We start from the raw sequence: 10,000 nt of genomic DNA on the forward strand, positions 1-10,000 counted from the left end.
TCCTCCAATTTAGCAATTTCACTGTACATAAATGTAAGTACTTATATTCTAGATATTCTAGATATTATCATGGAGAGAGAGAGAGAGAGGGAGAGAGAGAGAGAGGGAGAGAGAGGGGAGAGGGAGAGAGAGTTGATTACTCTATTGTTCTGTTTCTCATCACCATGGATCAAATTGGAAAATAGGCTTTTTTTAATGAAATTTTGCAAATGAGTTATGAAAGATAGTATTACACAGTGAATGTTTCCATATTAATGGTATGTACTAAATAATCCACTGTATTTATTCTTATCCTCTAAAACGACCATCACCATTTCTTTTTTCACGAAATCAAGTAAGGTTTATTTTAAAGTTTATCGCTTGTTTACGTCGCTTTAAAATAATCTAACACGTGTTGTTTTCCTTCTTTGGACTTTTTTCCTTTCTTCTTTCCAACGAAGAGCTATGCTCGAAACATCAAGCTTTTTCATTTCACCGAACGTGAAGCTGATACATTCATTGTGCACGTCCTCTTCTTGCCTGTTAATTTTAATATTCATTCGTTTGAATTGATTGTTTATTTGAATCGACTGTTTACACACCCGTCTTCGTCTTTTCTGTTTTTTTTTGTTGTAAATTCTCCCTATATATTACACGTTCACGTGGTCGCACTAGTTTTATCCTGTCTCCACCTCATAACACTTCGAGCTCTTCTTTGACTATTCTACCTGGATTCTCTACCTGGACATTCTTCTACTCTCTTACACCTGGACTCTTACACTTCAGCTGCACCTCTCCTACCCATGGATTACACTGGACTCTTCCTTTGATGAGAAATCGCTCCAATACACCCCGACGTTTGAACCTTTTGAACTTTTCTAAACTTTTTTGTATTTCTGTTTTTTCCCATTGTCGTTTCTCTCAATCCGCTAGCCAATAAACATTTTTCTATTTTCTCTCCCTGTTTATTTCTGTGTTCCTTTCTGTCGAAGAGCGTATGCTCGAAACGTAAAAGACTTTCTCACTTCCCGAGAGTTAAACTATTCTCACTATATATATATATATATATATATATATATATATATATATATATATATATATATATATATATATATATATAAATATAATATATATACATATCTATACATACATACATACATACATATATATAAATATATATATATATATATATATATATACATATCTATACATACATACATACATACATACATACATACATACATATATATATATATATATACATACATATATATATATATATAATATATATATATATATATATATATATACATATATATATGCATATATATATAGTGTTATTATTATTATTTTATTATTATTATTATATTATTATCATTAGACCTGAAGGGTGGCTATATTTTTAAATAGTATTAATTTTAATAGTATCAATTTTATCATTATCGATTTAAAGATATAGTCACGAAACGTGCGTAGTCAATTTAATGTTTATTTAATTGAGTGATTTTAAAAAATAATATTTATTATAATATATTAAAGTTTTTCTACATAATATAGATAATGTCTTTCACTATTGAATTACTGAATAGAGGTTATTTCTCTTAGTTATATAATACTATATATTGTGAAATTTGATTTAGAATTGCTCAATTGAATTTTTCCCCGTAAGTTTGTCATTATATTCCCTATCATTATTATTATTATTATTTTATTATTATTATTATTATTATTATTATTATTATTATTATATTATTATTATTATTATTATTATATATAATAGCAAAAGAAAAAAATCCTATATGCTGAACAATAGACTTTAGATCGGCCAACCACGTACAATATTAATCGTGTTCCTCGTTGATGAAGGAAGAATCCTTTCGGATTAATCCAGAAAACGGTCCGATTCAGGGATAACGGAATTAAAAAAAATTCTGTTAGCTTGTTTTCCGCATTTCAACACGCTGTGTATTTATAGTGAAAAATATTGCATGTGGTTAGACGATCTAAAATCTATTTTACAGCATATTGGCATAGACATTTTTTTTCCTTTTATCCTTGTTTATAATTGTTTATAATTTTCCCCTTAAAGGGTATTTTAATATGCTGGCCACTGATAAGATATTTTTGAAACATTTTATCCTTATATTAGAAGTGTACACACACGCACGTGCGCGCGCATACACACACATTGTCAAATACAATTTGTATTTGACAAGTTCTAGAGAGGAACGAAAGCGCTAATAATAAATGAAGAAATAAAAGGATTTTTTTCCAAAATCCTGACGACTTTTTTCTCAATATTCAATTCTGTACATCACACCTAACGTTATATATATATATATATATAGGCGCATGAGTGGCAGTGTGGATTTGGTAGACGAAAACTGAAAGAACCCATCGTATATATATATATATATATTCAGATGAATATGGTACTTAAGTTAAAGGTACCAGAATTTAGTATGGTATTATCCATATATTTAAAAAATGGGGTGATTATAATCAAAATAAGCAACAAGGATATCCAGGGGTAATGCAGTACGATCGTTTCATGCGACTCCATTTAATTGAAAACATTACATTCAATTAAATGGAGTCGCATGAACGATCGTACTGCATTACCCTTGGATATCCTTGTTGCTTATATATATATATATATATATATATATATATATATATATAGAGAGAGAGAGAGAGAGAGAGAGAGAGAAAGGAGCCGAGTCATCTGTGTATCATAGTTAATCATTTAGCATTCCGATTACTCTATCAAAAGTTATGTTTGTTTATTCACGTTATTTTGAATTAGTCATGCGTCATCTCGTGGCTTCGAGATTTCGATTGTAGAGCTAGTGTGATTAACCAGACGCAGCTGGTTAAAATAGGTAGAATATTTGGCTGATTTAAATACATCGTAAAAAAGCAAATTTACTGCTGTAGGAGACAGCTTACAAGCAATGGCATAGCTCATTTTTCAAATTTGACGCCTTTTCAGCAATTTTTTTAAAAACGTTTTAGTTCACTTCTGCGATAAAAGTCGAATCACTCCCTCTTTTATGTTAATCGCATGGTATTGGAAGAACTGTCTGAACCGTTACTTATATGATCCAGCTCCCGTGTTCTTTGAGCTGTCTGCTCAATCTCGTGCGATGTGTTGATGGCCGCTGACATCTGAAGAACCAAAACAAACCCTGACGTCATAACCTCTCGATACTGGGCGATCCCGGGAATTTTCTTCTTCTTCTTCTTCTTCTTCTTCTTCTTCTTCTTCTTCTTCTTCTTCTTCTTCTTCTTCTTCTTCTTCTTCTTCTTCAGTTACGTATATTATAACTAATGAAATATTTTGCGTAATATAACAGAAATGAGTTAAAAATCGCTATGTGTCGCGACACCTTTTTTTATGTACCTGCCTTTAAAACCTGACTATGCTACTGCTTATAAAACATGAAATTTGGCTCCTCTATTGTTTTCCTTGTGATATCTTATCGCCTGATACAGCATCCGTTCTCTCCGTAACAGCTGCTTTCCAGAAGTTCTTCAATATAAATTTCTTTATCGCCATAATGTCTTTCTTTCCAATATAAGCTGAAGCTAAATATCAAACGAACTTCATCCACCTCGAAAAGCTCCAAAAATAGCAGTTCCGAAAAGCTCCAAAAATAGCAGTTCATGGTATTTGCATCTGATGGATTTGGTGTCAAGAAGTTTGGTGCTACATGATCGTAAAGATTGTCTGAATCCTTTCTTGGACTACGTACGCTTTCTGAGAAGGTGTTGAATCTTGTTGAAGCGCGTATACCCATCCACTGTGTAAATCATCCACCCAGGGCTTTTTACAACGCGTTCCTTTCTATTACAGGCACAAAGCCTGAAGTTTGGTGGGAGAGGGTGCCAGTCGATTAGATCGACTTCAGTACATACCTGGTACTTAATTTATCGACTCCAAAAGGATGAAAGGCAAAGTTCGCGAAGCATTTCGTCCAGCTTGCTAACGATTCTGCCACCTCAACGTATCCAGCAGCATTAATTCTATGACATTTTAGGAGAATGTGAGTTGCTATGACTTGAACCTTCATTACTCACCGCTCCTAAAATTATCAGTGTTGCTGGAAACTTAATGTGCACCACTCTGAGGACCCTCTTATACTTTTGGCTTTGGTTGAAGCTTTTCCCATCAGAGGAGAACCAAAGCACGCTAAGTTTGCGAAGGTTTTAACTTTGTTGGTAGCTGCTTAGCACAGAGCGAACGGTTTTCCTGTGTCTTTGCAGATATGAATTGGCCTCTTCTCAACACATGGAACTTCTATAGAATGTCGTTGGGGGTCACAGTTCTGATTATTTACTATGAGACTTGAGATTCTTTTGCGATGACCCTCATTGTTTCCCCCGAATCATCATTGATAAGGTGTATGATTTGAGGAATCGTCATAGTGTGCGAACGTTTAGAAACATGTTCCCTCCTTGATAGAGTTAAAACACTCTCGTTAAAGGTCTCTAATTCCACACAAGTATTGCATGCAAAAGATCTTGCAACAATTAGAAAGTTGACAATTTCCAAATCGCTGCTCCGCATATACAGCAACAATGACTGCATGCCTTTTCCTTTTTTATGTCAGCGTTTTATCAGGTATGAGGTCTGAAAGAAATAAAACCCCTTAGATCAGTGCTTCCCAAACTTTTCGCGCAAAATTGCAATATCGCCCACCTATCGATCAAAACATGCTCCATCACCCACCTGTTTATAAATAACATGACACAACCCCGCCAACACAAAATTCCCTAGCCCCCACCCTGTATCATTTAACACACACTATATCGTAGATTCGTTGCCCTGTTAGTGCCGTTTGTACTAAATATGCGGTTGTTTACAAATCCCTTATTGAGGGTTTAGTTTTGCCATTAGTGTGAATAAAATTCTAACGTTAACTCTATGTTATGCAGACAGATTAAATTCTGGAAACTTGCGCTTTCTTTTACACTGATTTTCATTTTCCCCAAATGAACCATTGATCAGAACTACCGATGCAAAAATAATTAATGATTTTATTATAAAGGAAAAGAATGCAATTTTTTAATGAGAACCATGTGTTTGGTGCGACGCAGCTACTGCTGATACATTCGGTTTCAAACTTGTCAACTTTAGCCGCAAGTCTCCTCGTTGTATCACATCCAGTTCAATTCTTTTATGGGAAAATAAAGTTCCAACATGGTTAAAACCAGATTCAACCAGGTATGAGGTAGGGAAGACAAGCAAAAGTAATTTCAGATGTTTCTACAGACTGGAGTAGGAATTCAATATACACTGATGCTACCACAAACCTTCTTTGCCATTACGGTGGTATCGCATTGTGGCGTCATTATCATTTTGTAATTCTATCAATTCCTACTGAACGTCATCCTCGCAATCAACTGCATCGACCTCAAACGGATTGCTATACCAATTCGGCATATTCAGCACAATAACATCTTGAAATCGCTCCACAAGGATATGGTGCAATGATTGTAAATAGCTGCAATATGTAGTTAAATCCTCATCAACTAATTCATCTTTCAAAGAATCAAGTTGTGCCAATTGATCGAATTGAAGTTTGGAAATGTTAGTCTTTTACAACATCAATTTCGAAATGAAGGTGGTGATAAATGATTTACAATCAATGAAAGTTTTTGTTTGCTTGCGATTACTTATTCAAATCATTTAATTTTGTGAATATATCACAAAGAAAAAAAGATATCGCACCTTGCAGCCATCAATGGAGCTGAGAGTGGAGTCTCTTCAAAGAAAGATATGATTATATGAAACAGTTCAACAAAGCGTAAAACACAGTTTCCTTTTGATAACCACCGCACTTCGATATGGTATAAGAGTGGTCCTCATAATTTCTCAGACAGAGTTGACGGAAAATTCGATCAGACAAGGGACTTGACTTCAATTTTTTCATAGTCTTGATAACTAACTGAAGTGCATCATTTAATCTACTGTTCGTATTTTTTGCCACTAAATGCTGCCGGTGTGCCAAGCAATAAACAGTTGGTATCTGGTGGGAAATTTCATGCTTTAGGAGAGATGAAAAGCCTCTGTATCTTCCTATCAACGAAGGGGCTCCATCAGACGCACAGGCAAGAATATTATTGAGTGGAATATTATGTTCAAAAAGGAAAGACTTGAGAGTGTGAAAAATAGTTGCACCTTTTGAATCAAGCGGCAATTTCTCTGTGAATAGTATTTCGTCACAAGGTTGAAGATCTTCACTGAAATACCGAACATATACCATCATCAAACATTGATTGTCCGCAACAATTGACTCATCCACTTATTTAGAAAATTCAGAACGCTGGAGAATATTAATGAGCTGATGTTTGACATCTTTGGCCATTTCCTCGATGCTTCGAGAAATTGTGTTATTACTAAGTGGGATCTTCTTCATAATGTTATCGAGTTTTTCGTGCATAACGGTTGACAAAACCTCTTCGATAACTGGGCGAAGAAATGTTTCTCTAATTGTGTAAAACTTCCCAGACTTAGCAACAAGCAATGCTATGTTGTACGATGCAATCAACCCGTCATTCTCCTGATAACCAGTTTCCTGGAGCAGTGCGTTGAATGTTTGTATTTGCTTTTTGAAAGAGGAGCACAGTTGCAAAAAGTATGATAACGGCTTGTTCTTCTTGTCAGAATGCTTTGCATCAAAGGGATACTTCAAGCGTGAAGGTTTCATTGCTTCGTTGGTCAATGTTTTATGGCAAAGAAGGCACATTGGTAACTGACAGTTCTAAGGAGAGGGAATAAATCCAAACAATAAATAATCACTACTGTACTGTCGATAAATTTTCGTGACTGGAGACATCAGTAAAGTGAAAATGTGAAAACGAATTTCTACAGAAGGCGTCAGAAAGACAGTATGGTATTCCCGAAGAGAAGACGTCAATAGAGCAGAGTCGGATGACACGTCTTTACTGGAGCAAATACAGATCTAGTTCGTTTGACAGCCAGCATTTAAAAAATTACAGTGTAACGAAAATTTCAAAATTTGGCACATTAATGTACCTTTCCAAGATAAATTGCTGGAGTTATTCAACTTTTCCCAGGAAAATATTTAAAAAAAGTTATTGAGGTTTAAAGTTTGATTATTTTCACCCAGCCAAGAAACACGATTTCAGAGCCCTCATTTGTGCGTGACTGCATATTTTGTCAACATCCTGAAAATAGCACTTGTGCTTTGATATGAAACCACAGAATTACGCACGCCGTATAACCCCTCACAACTTTTTTATTTTTCAGAGATTTCGGGAAATTTTTGCGCATTTGAATTCTACACGCAGGACTTCATACGATGATGCCAAAAAGAAAAGAAAAATTGTTGTGGAGTGAGATTTGGCTGCTATGTTTAGCACGCATGAAAATCATCTCAATGACTGTGACAAAAATATTCGATCAATAAACAAGTTCGCGTTTTTAATTCAAAGGGACGTCTCATGCAAGTGCACCCTTATTCTAGGCATCAGGAGATATCAGTAAATGCAGACTTATTTTCTAAAAATTCATTGTCACGCACAAAATGTTCATATCGCCCGCCAAAATCTCAATTCGCTCACCATTTTCTAGAAATTCGCCCATAGCCCACCTGTAATTTGAACTCGCCTACCGGTGGGCGATATCGCCCACTTTGGGAAGCTATGCTTTAGATGGTTTGAAGATAGGAATATTCTCCCCTCAATTAGCCTTCGTAGTTTCTTTATACACAACACACACAGACGCGCGCGCGCGCACACACACACCTCTGCACATATATATGCCTGTGTATGTGCGTATATGAGTGTATGTGAGTAGGTGAATGTGAGCGTATCTGAATTGTGTGAATGTGTGTGTGTATGAGAGAGAGTGAGGGTGAAGGAGAGAGAGAGAAAGAGAGAGAGAGAGAGACTATGCGAGAGCATTTGTTCAACAACACTGCGGAGACATTTGTTCACTTGAAAATAGGTTTTAAAAAAATAGAAAGAATAAAAAAGAGAAAAAGAAAGACAGGAGACAAAATACTAACTACCATGGCAACGATATTGGCTGACAGTATTGTTGGCCTCGAAATTTTGTCTATTCATGGCTAATGCAAAACACGATCTCCATAGTCTTATTTTAAGTTTGAAAATGCATACACAACTCAATCCACTGCACATGCACACATGAGCGACCATACAGGTGCTGTTACATAACTATAAACACAATTGGCAGAGCAGTTAAGCGTCGGAACAGATTTTGTTCTAACTCCCTGCTCTCTGTGTTCAAATCCCACCCAGGTAAATAAATTTCTCCTTTCATCCCTTTCAGGATCGAGAAAACGTGTCGATCTAGAAGGTGGATCGGCGTAACTATAAGCATGTCGGACCAAAAGCGTTGCACTGTTTGTTCCGATTCCCTCCGGTCTGAGCTATAATCCTGCTGAGGTCGACTTTACCATTGCACTCATTCGAGGGTGATTTAAAAATGTATAAATCCAGTGGGTGGATCGGCGGAAGTGTAAAAACGTCGGACTGGATGAATACTTCGTGATAATTGTCCTATCTCTTTGCAGTATGAGTTCAAATCCCGTCATAGCTTACTTGGATGGTAAACTTAATCTATGGCCCGGTTTAACACCCCTACCTGCTACCCTTGGGTGCCTTTAGCAAAATCCATTCTGGTCAAGCATTCTGGCTAGGAATCCAGTTTCAGGTTACCTTTGTCCCTACGCTCATCGATCTCAGAGGCCATTTAAAGGGTTATGGGCCATGCCTTCCATCCTGATTAAATTATCTTTTACCTTTTGTTTCAGTCATTTGAATGCGGTCATGCTGGGGCACCATCTAGAAGCGATTTTAGTCGAATGAATCTATCCACCAGTATTTCCTTTTTTAAAAGCCCGATATTTATTCTATCGGTGTCTTTTGCCGAACCGTTAAGTTGCGGGATGTAAGCACACTAACACCGATTGTCAATCGGTGGTACACACACAAACATGTCGTCCCATGTATACACAAATATCCGACCCAAAGTGGGAGTCGCAACGTAGTCACTCGATCTGCTAGAAATAACAGCGAAATCCCCTTCAAATCGCACCCACATCGTCTTCAACAGAAGACCACATGACATAATACAGTCTTAAAACAACAACAGCAACAGTAATAATGTTTTCTAGTAAAGGCCTAAGGCCTGAAATTCCAGGGGAGGGGACTAGTCAATTACATCGACCCAACTGTTTCACTGATATATATTTTATCGGCCCCGAAAGGATGAAAGCAAAGTCAACCCCAGCGAAATTTGAAACCAACAACAACAATAATAATAATTTCTTTTATTAGCTACAGGGGTCATTACATACAGGATGGGGAGAAAGACGTGGAAAAAACCCCAGTGAAATGCGATCAAAATTTGCATAGGGATACAGAAACTACTGGTGTAGGACAAACTCCATTAAGGGCCAATCAATGAACTCCACAGAACCGCTAAGCATTTTGTCCGGAGTGCTAACGGTTCTGCCAGCTCGCCGCCTTTATAATTATAATACAAATACTCTTTACTCTCTTTTTACTCTTTTACTTCTTTCAGTCATTTGACTGCGGCCATGCTGGAGCACCGCCATTAGTCGAGCAAATCGACCCCAGGACTTATTCTTTGTAAGCCTAGTACTTATTCTATCGGTCTCTTTTGCCGAACCGCTAAGCTACGTGGGCGTAAATACACCAGCCTCGGTTGTCAAGCGATGTTGTGGGTACAAACACACACACACACACACACACACACATACACACACACACACACACACACACGCGCGCGCGCACGCACACACACACACACACACACACACACACATACACATATATACGACGGGCTTTTTTCAGTTTCTGTCTACCAAATCCACTCGCAAGGCTTTGGTCGGCCCGAGGCTATAGCAGAAGACACTTGCCCCAGGTGCCATGATAATTTTTTTTGTACAAGTAGAGATAAATATATTTTTTTCAACGTGTAAATACTGACAGAACATCATATGTA

At 36.8% G+C, this 10,000-nt stretch overlaps 1 long non-coding RNA gene across 1 annotated transcript in view; it reads right to left on the minus strand.

Annotated features, from left to right (window-relative positions):
- Positions 1–10,000, minus strand: part of LOC118764476 — an 18,945-nt gene that overhangs the window by 3,119 nt on the left and 5,826 nt on the right. Inside the window, exon 2 of the long non-coding RNA XR_005000282.1 lies at positions 5,289–5,295. This is a non-coding gene — a long non-coding RNA (uncharacterized LOC118764476). The remainder of the gene's footprint in view (positions 1–5,288; positions 5,296–10,000) is intronic.

Source organism: Octopus sinensis, linkage group LG8, assembly GCF_006345805.1.
Source record: "Octopus sinensis linkage group LG8, ASM634580v1, whole genome shotgun sequence".
NCBI lineage: Eukaryota > Metazoa > Mollusca > Cephalopoda > Octopoda > Octopodidae > Octopus > Octopus sinensis.